Source organism: Delphinapterus leucas, chromosome 12 (genome assembly GCF_059928025.1).
Source record: "Delphinapterus leucas isolate spDelLeu-1000000601 "Yukka" chromosome 12, BTC_Dleu_Yukka2, whole genome shotgun sequence".
Taxonomy (NCBI): domain Eukaryota; kingdom Metazoa; phylum Chordata; class Mammalia; order Artiodactyla; family Monodontidae; genus Delphinapterus; species Delphinapterus leucas.
Genome location: NC_143140.1, coordinates 47,979,634 through 47,992,944, shown reverse-complemented (window position 1 = coordinate 47,992,944; position 13,311 = coordinate 47,979,634). Strand labels below are relative to the sequence as shown.

The 13,311-nt window shown below is 43.5% G+C and overlaps 1 non-coding gene and 1 pseudogene across 1 annotated transcript; both read right to left on the bottom strand.

The window, feature by feature from the left end:
• Positions 1-2,776: 2,776 nt before the first annotated feature.
• On the bottom strand, positions 2,777-2,883 carry LOC115802060 (U6 spliceosomal RNA). The gene has a single exon (XR_004022440.1). It is a non-coding gene; the product is annotated as a U6 spliceosomal RNA (small nuclear RNA).
• An 8,412-nt stretch (positions 2,884-11,295) lies between these two features.
• On the bottom strand, positions 11,296-11,555 carry LOC111168159 (V-type proton ATPase subunit e 1 pseudogene; annotated as a pseudogene).
• Between the last annotated feature and the right edge of the window lie 1,756 nt (positions 11,556-13,311).

Here is a 13,311-nt window from a genome sequence, read left to right as displayed (position 1 = left end):
AAAATAAACATTATTACACATACTGAATGGAGTGTAAATTGGCACAATGACTCTGAAGGGCAATTTGGCAATATCTATCAAGATTATAGATATGAATATACTTCCACCCAGCAATCATTTCTAGGAAATTAGCCAACAAATACCTCTCATATGTGCAAATGGTATATGTGCAAAGTTATTCATTGTAGTATAATTTGTAATTACAAAATACTGGAAACAATCTAAATGTTCAGCAACAGAAGTTTGGTTAAATGAACTACTGTATATTCATACAATGGAAAAAATGTCATGCAACTATTGAAAAAAGAGATGTAGTGACTTGGATTATTCTTCAAGATAGAGTACGGCAAGGTGCAGAACCATTTGTGTGAAAAAAGGAAACTAATAGAAATATATTTAGTTTTGCTTGTTTATTCATAAAGTATTTCTGAGTGGATCCCCAGTATCTTAGGTCAGTCTGCAACTAGACTAGATGCCACAGACTAGATAGCTTAAAGAAAAATGAATTTTCTCACTGTTCTGGAGGCTGGAAGTCTGGGATCAGGGTGTTAGCATGCTCACGTCCTGGCGAGGACTCTCTTCCTGGCTGAAGATGGCTCTCTTCTCCCTGTGTGTTCACATGGTGGAGAGGGAGTAAGCTCTCTGGTATCTCTTCTTATAAGGGCACTAATCTAATCCCATTATGGGGGCTCTACTCTTATGACCTCATCAAAACCCAACTACCTCCCAAGGGCTCCATCTCAAGATACCATCCCATTGGGGTGGGGGGACTTAAGCCTTCAACATATGAATTTGGGAGGGGGGGGATACAATTTAGTCCATAGCACTAAGTAACTGATAATAGCAGCTGTCTCTTGGCCCAAGGAGGGAAACAGGAGCTAGGGGATAGGACAGTAAAGGTGATTTTTCACTGTTTGCTCTTTATACCTCTGTAATTCCCCAACACCAGCTGGATGTCCAACAATTTGATTCAATTCTGATACTATCTATCTGGAGTTAGTGTCAGATCCCACAAGTGAAAGGGCTCAGTCCCACAAGGCTGCCCCCACTTCAGATGCCAATCACAACTCCTAGGCCACCAGTAATTCTGACCAACCAGCTACAAATTGGGGGTTCCCATGACCCCTTCCTCAGGTATGATAATTTGCTAAAATGGCCCGCAGAACTCAGGAAAACATTTACTGGTTAAGTATAAAAGAGGCAAATGAACAGCCAAATGAAGAGGCACATAGGTGAGGTCCAGAAGGGTCCTGAGTGCAAAAGCATCTGTCCCTGTGGAGCTGGGGCGCTTCATCCTTCCAGCATGTGGATGTGTTCACCAACCTGGAAGCTCTCCAAACCCTGTTTAGGGATGTTTATGGAGACCTCATTGCAAGGGTATGACTGATCAAATCACTGGCCATTGGTGATTGAACTCCATCTCTATCCCCTCTCCTCACCCCTCCCCAGTGGTTGGGGGGTGGGACTGAAAGTTCCAACCCTCTAATCAAGGCTTGGTCTTTTGGAGACCACTCCTGGTCCTGAAGCTATCTAGAGGTCCACCAAGAATCACCTCATTAGCACGAACTCAGACACGGTTGAAAGGGGCTTGTTATGAATAACAAAAGACACTCTGTCACTCAGAAAATTCCAAGGGTTTTAGGAGTTCTGTATCAAGAAGGGCATGGAGGGGGACACAAAGACCAAATATATATTTCCTATAATATCACAATACCTTTTCTTTTTAAATTTTTTTTGATGTGGGCCATTTTTAAAGTCTCTGTTGAATTTGTTACAATATTGCTTCTTCTTCTTTTATTTTTTTACCAGAATATTCTCACATTTTATTTATTTCAAGGCACTTTCCACCAGAAAGTGTAAAGAGAAGAAATAAACTACCCTGGTAAAACATTACATTTTAACAAAACAGTGAGATCCAAATGAGACAAAGCAGAAAAACTGACATACTTAATGTTCATTATCTTGAAATGGCTTAAAGTAGTTTGCCTGCTGAAAAAACAGAGACTGCAAAAAGGAGGAAACAGAGAAGTCTGCCAAGATGCCCCCTTGAAGATTTTCAGCCCATGGGGAAGGAATTAAACCCCTTAAACAAAGGTAAAGAACCGAAGAGTAACATCTGAATTCTCCACATCTCGCCAGCACCCAGCTCACATGGGTTTTAGAAATGGCTGATCAAGTCACTCACTGATTGAATTGGTGAATAAAATAGCAACATTTCTCATAAGCATTTAACAACATTTCATGCACGTGACAAACCCCATTCAGGTCCCAATAGTTTATGGATGATTCTTGCCCATTACTATACATCTCAAACCCTCTATTTTGAAAAATATGTCAAATTGATTATATATTAATTATGCACATAAACGATCTTATATACACTAATAATAAAGGACTAGGAATATGCTGAATTACCTGGTGCTTTTCAAAAAATGTACGGTTTTATCTCTACTTCCCTAATATTTTCCTTCCAGTTTCTGCTGTATTTAACTCTTAATTTCCTGAAGATTAAAACCCCCTTTCTCCTTAACTTATTTTTATCCTCAAACCTCAGAGGAAATGATTGTACAGAAAGGTCACACCTGAGGCTGATGACTGAGACAGAATTGAAATTCATCACTTCTAGGGGGTAAGGAAAGGGCCCCCGCCCCAATCCTCACAAGGTCCAAAGGGCAGCACAAAGGGCCAGTCTAGGCCCTGAATGGTCTACAAGGACCGCAGCAGTTTTGCCTTTGCACCCGTTACTGAATTACACCATCACCTGGGGAAGGGAAAAAAAAATATGGAACGCTTCATGAATTTGCGTGTCATCCTTGTGCAGGGGCCATGCTAATCTTCTCTGTATTGTTCCAATTTGGGTATATGTGCTGCTGAAGCGAGCACTGCTTCTGTTTTTTATGTTTGGGGTTTTATTGGCCATGAGGCATATGGGATCTTAGCTCCCCGACCAGGGATCGAACCTGCACCCCCTGAATTGGAAGGCAAAGTCTTAACCACTGGACTGCCAGGGAAGTCCCCCACAATACCTTTTGAATTTTAACCTATGTACACACACACACACTAAATAGTATTAAAATAGTGAAGAGGGGGGAATGCTCAAAAAGCCTGAGTTAACCAAGTTCACATAACTTGCTAAGGTGAGACCTGGGCCTCAGATTTCCTTACTTCTATTTAAAGATTCTTTACAATGTGTCATGATTATTTTTTCACCTCTTTGAAGATGTTTACTGCTTTTGTGACTTCAGGGGTCTGAGATTTCTAGTTTTCACATTTTAAAAAGGTGAGTCCTCCAGACTTTGGGGCATGGGACACTTGTGGGAGATCAACATTAATGTAGTTTTTCTCCAATGATCAGTGCAAGACATAGTATACAGAGACAGTTATTTATATCATGCAAATTGGGAAAGACTTGGAAACCATCCCATACAAAATACCTCTCTACTAGTCTGTTGAAAGACCTGAAAGAAATCCTACTACTGTAAACCTCTTAAGAGAAATGCAAATATTTCTACGAGAGGTACTCTCACACTCTGAACAATTATTAACTCCTCCTGAAAAAATGAATTTATTGGGTTCCTACCTCCAGGTCAGATTCCAAGAGCAAGCTCCTAGAGGAATGGGACTAAGGATAGTAAATTTCGGTAAAAAAACAAAGTTTTAAGGCCCAGTTTTATCATCTGTAAAATGAGTGGGCTGGACCAGTGTCTCCTCAGATTTTCTTCCTAAATACCTGCTCCGCTAAATACCTTATTTCGTTTGTTACATGGAAAAACTGGGATGTGTGAAAAGGGGAAAGGGGATTGTTTTTCTTACTTGTCAGATGAGGAAACTGAGGCTCGAAAGAGTTGGGTCTCTTGTCCAAGATCATCAGCCAAGGAGCCTGTTTGACATGATCATTAAGTCCAGGTTCAGGGACCTTTCCACTGCATCATATTCGTTTCTTCATCTTTTGAGCCCCTACTACAGTGTACGGTGCTGGGATACAAAATTGAAAAGATGAGGCTCCTGCCCTCTTGGGGTCTGGCAGCCATTGGAGAAGATAAGTACCTAGCCACATTGTCAGCTCCATGCTGGAAAGAGAGATAGATGGGAGGATGGAGAGTTGGGAGTGGGGATCAGCTAAAGCTTCACAGGAGAGGCACATCGCTGAAGTTGAACTAGGAAGGATGAGCAGGTGTTTGGTATAAAGAAAGGGAGGGCCAGTGCTCTCAGGAGAAGAGACTTCACCTTAAAGTGGGATGCAAGGTGCAGTGAGTTGTCTGCAGCAGATTGTCAGAGAGAAACTTTGGGGCAGAGGGGCCTTTCAACCTCTTTTGGATAACATCATTTGTCATTCCCTTGTTCATGTCTGTGACAGATTGTTGGGGTCATAGGCTCCTTCTAACTGGCTCCTCTGCCATCCCTATGTGGTCCTTTATTAAAGGGGCTATATTATGAAAGAAGATGAAAAGTGACAGACAAATAACCGACCATGCCATAACTTCTTCAGTTGTTTTATACTTAGTTTTACTTCCCAGATTATGGAGTAGGGGATTGGAATCGCCCTTGAAGTTTTCACAAGACTCAGTAACACACCCAGGTTACAAGTGAAGGACAAAGACAAAATTTTCATCATTGATTAAAAGAAGAAATCCATCAAGGCTACTGCGTGGGCCAGCTGGAGTCATGGGTGAGGGCTCCTGGAACAGGGACAGGTTGCTACCAGATGGCTTGGGGACACCACATTGTGCAAGCCTCCCCTTAACATCCCAGAAACGCACTTCGGAAGTAGAACTAGGAAGTCTCTCTCTTCCCTTCCTCACGTTTGCTCCTCAATTTTTGACCACTTGGGTCAGTATCACTCTGACATACATCTGTCTCTGACGTGTCGGTGGTTCTCATTTAGCTCACTTACAGACCTGTAAACACAGACAGACAGACAGACACACACACACACACATACAGACCTCTTGTACCTCTCTCCTGAAGTGGGTGAAATCTATCTTCTGCTACACTCTTTACATTTCTGACACAGATACAATACTCAGGGCTCCTAGCCAAAACTCTAATTCATTTCAAGTTCTTAAAAGAGACCTAAGTTATTCCAAATCTTTTGTCCATTTTACAAACTCCCTCTTGTTTGCTTTTCTTTTACGGTAATGGGGGAACACTGCATTCACCTGAGTCTTTCTTAACACATTGCATTTGTTTATAAATCAATCCTTTTAAAGCTGCTCCAGGTAGATCCCTTGGTGGGTGTGCAAGTGAAATGCACCAGAGAAAGATTGAGCTGTCTAGGATAAGAGAAAATTGCATAGTTCCCGAAAGAGAGTGGGAGGGAGGGTGAAGATGAAAAGAGGAAGGAGGAAAGAGAGGTGCCCGAGTGGCCAGGCCACCATCTTCCCAGTCAGCCAGGTTTGTAACCTCAGGGACTTCTCACCTCCTCACATTTATGTGCCCTCCCCAGGCAGCCAGTTGCCAAAGCCTGCCATTCTTCCTTCTCTGCCTTTTAAGTGGGAATTCCCTTCATTCTGTTCTTACTATCACATCTTTAACCGGGATCCTGAACACTGAGCTCAGAATATATCAACCTCCCAGTGGACCAGTTTATCAGCTTCCCGGCTGACCTTCCTACCACCAACTTCTCTACCCTCTGTCACACTCCCATTATCAGACCAATCTTCCTAAAACATACTTTGTCCACCACATTGGACAAAGCCTTGGCGGCTCCCCACAGACCTTTAACTAAAGCTTGCTAGTTTTAGCCTAAAATTCAAGGTCCCATGCATGTGGCCCTAACTTATTCTTTCTGGCCTATCTTCATAGCATTAGCTATTAGTAAACACTTACCAAGGGCCAGGCACGCTGTTAAAAGCTTCTAAATGTTGTTTGTCTAGTTGGAATCTCTTTCCAGGAAAGGTGTTTGTCCCCCCGTTAGTGAAATCCCGTCGGGTGGCCATTAACGAGAGCTGAGCATGTGACACAGACCAGCCAATCAGAGCATTCTTCCACCCCAAGCCACAGGCTAACCAATCAGAGCATTCTACTCCCCCCCATCTCCAAGCCCAGCTTTAGGAAATTTGACTTAAAGGTACAGGAGAGAGTGGGTTTCTCTCTTCTTCTGGGGTTGAAAGCTACACAGAAAAGCAGAGAAGAGATGGAGAATGAGAGAGAGGGGGAAACCTGATGACATTGTCCCTCTGGATCCCACCACGCAGGCAGCTAGTTCTACGTCCGGCCTTTTACCATAATGAGTCAAAAAGTCCGTTCCTTACTTAAGCTTGAGTTAGGTTTGCTGTTATTTGCAACTGAAACAATGACTAGAGCACTTTACAGGACTTAGCTCATTAGACCCTTACCACGGCCCGGTGAAGTAGGACTGTCCACTTTCAATCATTTTGATGAGGCAGTGACATCAGAGAGATGTGACTTTCCCGGGGTCTCGCAGCTTTTAATGCGGAGATACTTACGACCAGGCGTCTGACTACAGAGCTCTTACGGTGTGTTCTAAGGCCCTTCAGCAAGACATGCCCAGTATTTCCTGTGTGCCAGGTAGGAGGCTGAGTGCAACACACACCTGCTCCCATCCCATCTGCTCGTGTGCTGCACACTATGGCCTCACACAGGTCCTGAATTTTTACATCTGGATCTTTACTCAGGGTATTTTCTCCACCTGAGCATGCTCCCTACCCCACCTCTGCCTGGCAATATATACTTATCCTTCAAATCTGAAATCAAATGTCAAATCCATCTGAAGGCCTGTCCTCAAAGGCCTCACCCAGAAGAAATTACTTCCTCCTTTGAGTTTTAAAGACTTTGACTTGAACACAGGGCCAAATGGGTGTCTTCCGGGGCTTACTGCACAGTGACTTGTGGGCATTTCTTATGGAGGTTGAGGGGACTGGTGGTTTGAAGTCACCAGATTTCCGCTCCAGTCATTTCAACGGTAACTCTGCAAAACCCACCCGTTTTGTAACAAGCAGTGCCAGTGTTGTGGTCATGAGTGGTATCTTTAGAGTGTACAGGGCTGGGCTGGAACCTGGCTCTGTAACGCTCAAGCTTGGGCAACCTTAAACAGATTGCTTGTTCTCTGGGTGTTTCATTTTTCTTATCTGAGTATGGGGATGAGAACAGCATTGATTTAGAGAGCTGTGAGAAGTAAATGAGATAACCAACGTTAAGGCCTTAGCATACTATCTGGCATATAGCATATATCTCTATCTATCTATCTATCTGTCTATCTATCTAAAGTTTTTATGTAAGGGATCATAGCTTCTACTCATGTTGCCTCCTCATACAGAGCAGACACAAGTAAAACATGTATTTATTAAGTGAAGGACCAGTCTTACAAATATCCACTCCCTTAAACCTTCTCCCAGGCTTCTACAGCAAATGACCAATTACAGCTGCTTGAGGAAATGAAAGAGAGTTGGAAGCAGCAGGACAGAGGTGGGGGGGGGAAGGAAGAGGGAAGATGGGGGTCAGGAAATAAAAGCCCTTTTCAAGGAAGAGTATTGGGACTTCCATGGTTGTCCAGTGGTTAATCCCTGGTCAGGCAGCTAAGATCCCACGTGCCTTGTGGCCAAAAAAGCAAAACATAAAACTGAAGCAATATTGTAACAAATTCAATAAAGACTTTAAAAATGGTCCACATCAAAAAAAAAAAGATCTTAAAAAAAAAGAGTATTATAAGAGCAGCGAAGGTAATCAAACACCAGAATTATTTTTGTTCCTTAGACCAACCCTTCCTTCATCCCTTATTTGCCTTCTCTCAGTGGACATCAGGTGAGGTAGCCAATGACATAGGCTCCATTATCTTCTGGAATTGTGCAGCATTACCAGTTCAGTCCTCCTCCTATAAGCGGGCACGAGGCAGCCGTGCTGCAGTGGTGGCAGCAGCGGCACCTGCCGTTGCAGCGGCTTGCTGACCTCTGGGCTGCAACTATGGTGGTGTGACCTTGAAACAAATATTCAAGCTGTGGCCCCTGACTCCTCCTCCAGCCCTTCCAACAATATTGAAAGCATATAATCCCTTTTATTGTATCCCTCTCTTCTTGAAATACCTAGAGAGGTTTCTGTTTCCAGCACCAGCTTCTGCTTAATACATATAATATATTTAAAACAGCATATTAAAATTAGTTTTAAAAAGTTAGTCAATTTATTTTAAAATATATTTATAAACATGATATATAGATATGGAAATTATCATGAAGATGATCACCAATGGCTGGATACTAAAGTTGAGGAGACACTGATCTCGTTTAACGCTCATAACCAAGTTGGCACTATTATTACCTACAAGAGAAAACTTTGAGAGGTTAAATGACTTGCCCAGGATCACACAGGTACTAAGTGATTGTTCTGACTCCACCGTTTTTAAACTGGAGAAAGGACTTGGAGCTTCATTTGATTGTCATCAAGGATCAGACATCAAGCAACACCTGAGCTGTGTGCTGAAGAATTAATTGATTTAGCCAGTAAGTTGGGGAGGTTGGGGGGGGGATTTCTAGGCTGAACGAACAGCATGAGCAAAGGGATGGTGGTGTGAATGAACATCCCTCATCACAGGATCCAATGGAACCTTACAATTCTGGAGAAGAGGGACATGACTGGAAGTGAAGCTTGAGAGGTAAGCAGGGATCCAGTCCTGGGAGGCCTTGGAGGCCATGCTGAGGAGATGAAACAATTCTAAAAGCTAGGGGGCCATGGAAGGATTTTACTGATGGCATGGTCTATTTACATGGGAATTTTAGAGAGGTCATTCTGGTAATCTGAGGCGTGATGGGTGGAGTTGTCCAGTAGAGAGCTGGGATAAGGGGCTAGAGCTATGGGAGAGCAGTGGGCTGGGGGAGTCTATAGGTAGGCGATGAGAACAGAAACCATCTACCTTTTTTTTTTTTTTTTTTTTTCTTTTTTTGCGGTACGCAGGCCTCTCACTGTTGCGGAGCACAGGCTCCGGACGCACAGGCTCAGCAGCCACGGCTCACGGGCCCAGCCACTCCGCGGCATGTGGGATCTTCCCGGACAGGGGCACGAACCCGTGTCCCCTGCATCGGCAGGCGGACTCTCAACCACTGCACCACCAGGGAAGCCCAGAAACCATCTATCTTTGCATGGTTGATGGTCCACATTGAACAAGACAGTCCACATTGGGATGAGGGCTGGGATCTGGAGGCTGTGGGACCACAGGACATCAGAATATTTTCTCACATGCCAGGGACCCTAAGTCACCCAATCTAACAGCTACTCTTAGATTTAGAAGGATGCACAAACACTGTTTTCTCTTTCTCCTTTATCCCCTCCCTATCTGCCCATGTCCCTTCCACCCACTGGCAGAAATACATCTGCACTGTATTTGTGTTAAAATGACCTCATTGTATTTCTAAGATGGAAAGTGTGCTGTTAGTGGGCTCCTCTTTAGGAAAACCCAAGACTTGTCTGAGTGGTGGGTAGTGTTTGAGCCAGGCCCTTTTAGTTTTCTTCCATTCATTTGTGGAGAAACTGGTGCCCTTAGGAAACTGCTTAAATTTTGTTTCATTATTCCCTATGTTTGGATTATGTCCATTCAGTCATTCAACACATACTGTATTCAGTCATTCAACACACCTGCTATATGTCAAAGTTCCTGCCCTCATGGAGATTATATTCTATAGTAGTGATAATATATATATATGATATAGTAGTTATATATATATATATATATTAGGTTGAAGAAAAATAAAACAAGGTGGCATGGTAAGGGGCTAGAGAGTGATGGAGACTGATACTTGAGGAGGAGCAAAGGAATCTTCTCACCAAAGACAACATTTGAACAGTGACCTGACTGAAGTAAGGAAGTGGCCATATGGCTCTTGGGGAAAGAGGTCTCAGGTAGAGGAAATTGAACTCAGAAACAGAGACTAGGTTTGTGGTTACCAGGGGCAGGGGGTGGGGGTAGGGGTAGAGAAAATGGGTGAAGCTGGTCAAAGGGTAAAATTACCAGTTATAAGATGAATAAATTATGGGGATCTAATGTATAGCATGATGAATACAGTTAACCATACTGTATTGTATACTTGAAAGTTGCTAAGAGAGTAGATCTTAAAAGTTTTCACCAAAAAACTATGTGAGGTGATGGATGTGTTTCCTAACCTTACTACAGTAATAATTTTGCCATTTATACATATATCAAGTCATCACGTTGTACACCTTAAAATTACACAATGTTATATGTCAATTATATCTCAGTAAAGCAGGGAAAATAAAAGTTACAGGAAAGTTTCCAGACTGTGGCAGGCGGGACGTGATTTTTTTTTTTTTTTCTGTTGTTGTTTTGTTTTTGGTTTTGGCCGTGCTTTGCGGCTTGTGGGATTTTAGTTCCCCAGCCAGGAATCAAACCCAGGCCTTTGGCGGTGAGAGCGTGGAGTTCTAACCACTGGACCACCAGGGAATTCCCTGTTTGATTTTATTGTTGTGGCTGTTTTATTTGGGACATAATCTTAAATTGAAAAATAAACAGAAAGTCAAAGTGAAAAAAAAAAAAAAAAAGAAGTTCTGAAGTAGAGGGAATAGCAAGTGTAAAGTGCAGGGACCGGGGTGTGTTTGCTGTGTTAGAGGAATGAGCTAGGAAGCCAGTGTGGCTGGAGTGAAGAGTGGTTGAGAAAGAGAGGTAGGAGATGAGTCAGAGAAGCAGCCAGGGTTATGGAAGGACTTTGATTTTATTCTAAGTGTGCTAGGAAGCTGCTGAGCAAGGGAGTGTCATGATCTGAATTTTATATATATATATATTTTTTTCCCATAGAAAGCAGAAAAATTATTTATTCCCAAAGATGGCAGAAATAAGAAATTCATCCTGAAAATATACTTTGGTATATATTTTTGGTATAATTCTGGTGAGACAGATTTTCCCTCTGAACATGTTCTCCTACTGACTGCCCCGCTGCAGTCTTACTGTGTATAACAGTTTTCAAACACTTCCCTCATTCTCATGTTGTGAGCAGGCAGGAGCCACCTTCAAATCCACAGGATCCAAGGAGATAGTAACATTATTTCTCAGAAGAATGGCACTTTCTATCTCAGAAGAGTACATAAACATTTTGTGGAGGCAGCACAGTTTAGATTAAATAGACACATCATTCATCAAAATGTAAAGAAGGAGACAGGGAAAAATACTGCATTCTAGAATAAGTTATTCAAATGTGGTGTGAATGTTTAAGGCAGCTGACGGCCAAAGTGGGCAAGTCAGGGAAGGTGGTCTGGGTATGGAGGTGCTTTTGCATCTAGAGGAGTTCTCTTCGTGACCTCAATGACTGAGCCCTGGCGAGCAGGTCTTCTTCCTCAAGACCAATGATGTTTGAGGTACCTACCAGATGGTTTCATTTTTCAACTGTGGTCCAAAGAGAGGGTTAAGTTGGGCCAGAACTGCAATCAGCCAAAAGAGATAGCAGCAAACTGAACAGGTCACCAAGATGGTGATGATAATGATGATAACTCCCCAGTTGGGACCCTTAGGGATGAACCCAGGGCACCAAGAAGCCAAGGAAGCCCTAGAACACATTCATCACGACGAGAGGCACTGTGAAGCCAGTATACGCCATGGTTGCTGCGGGAGGTGTCAGTCCCTGCCCTGCCACCTCACTTTGGTCCCACCTGGAAGTGTCAACTTGAATTATATTTTTCAGGAATGCTTGCCTGCTGTGTGGGGCAAGGGAGGAAGCAAGGGGACCAGTTAGGAGGATGTTGCATAATCTAGCAAGGGATGATGGTTTGGATAAAGAGGTTAGCAGTGGAGGTGGAGAGAAGTGTTCAGAATCAAGCTCTATTATAAAGGCAGAGCAACTAGAATTTTCTGATGAAAAAGGATGTGGAGTGTGAAAACGGGAGAGGAGTAAAAGAAGATACCCAGGGTTTTGGCCTAAGCAACTGGGTGAAAGTGGTGCCATTTACTGAGGTGGGAAGTTCTGGAGAGAAGCAGGATTGAGGGTGGCCATGGTAAGTTTGAGGTGGCTTTTAGATAGGTGATGGAGACATGGAGAAGGTAGTGGTATTAACAATCTGGAGTGCTGGGGTGAGGTCAGCTTGGACATATAAATTTGGGAGTCATTAATGTAAGTTTTGAAAGCCATAGGACTAGATCACGGGTTGGTATGCTTTTTTCTGTTTGCCAGCAGAAGGGCAAACAGAAGGTCCAGATAGTAAATATTTTAGGCTTTGTGGGTCATACAGTCGGTCATAGCTACTTAAGTCTGCCACTGTAGTATGAAAGCAGCTGTAGGTAATCTATGAATGAATGAGCATGACTATGTCCCAATAAAAATTTATTTGTAGAAGCAAGTGGCAGGCCAGATTTGGCCCATGGACTGTAGTTTACTAACTCTTGGACTACATGATGCTACTAGGGAGAGTGTAAAAAGAGAAGAGAGAGCTCAGAGCCCTGGGGCACTCCAACATATAGAGAAAATGGGAAGAAGAGGAGGATCGAAGAAACTGAGATACAGAAAGTGGCAAAGTAAGAGGAAAATCAAGAGTCTGGGCTGGCACAGAAGCAAAGGAAGATGTTTCAAGAAGGACAATATGATATTGTGGTGCCAGTAAACACTGTGAAAGATTTTGAAATGAGCGCCCCCCCCGCCCCCGCCTGCCAAATAGAATGTCTGTCTAGTATACCCTTTAGGGTTATCTTCATCTTTCATTGTCTTTGAGCTATTTTATAACTTTTTAAGTTGTGGAAAACTGATCATAACCAATGATTCTTGTCCACAGAAATGAATTGCATCCTGTGGAATGCAACTGATTGCGCTGGTGGAATGCAATTACCCTGTGGATAGGCCAGTTCTGCATCTATTTGTAAATCTGTTCTAGCCTTCCTTATTGCTTTAATACTTGGGCTTTATTGAATTCTTCTTTGAACTGATTGTAACATCTTATTAGTTCCCTCATTAATTAATGATTAAAAGAGGGGCTTCTCTGGTGGCTCAGTGGTTAAGAATCCACCTGCCAATGCAGGGGACATGGGTTCGGGCCCTGGTCTGGGAAGATCCCACATGCTGCGGAGCAACTAAGCCCGTGCACCACAACTGCTGAGCCTGCGCTCTAGAGCCCACGAGCCACAACTACTGAAGCCCGCGCGCCTAGAGCCCATGCTCCGCAACAAGGGAAGCCACTGCAATGAGAAGCCCACACACTGCAACAAAAGAGTAGCCCTCGGGCTTCCCTGGTGGCGCAGTGGTTGAGAGTCCGCCTGCTGATGCAGGGGACGCGGGTTCGTGCCCCGGTCCGGGAAGATCCCACATGCCGCGGAGTGGCTAGGCCCGTGAGCCATGGCCGCTGAGCCTGCGCATCCGGAGCCTGTGC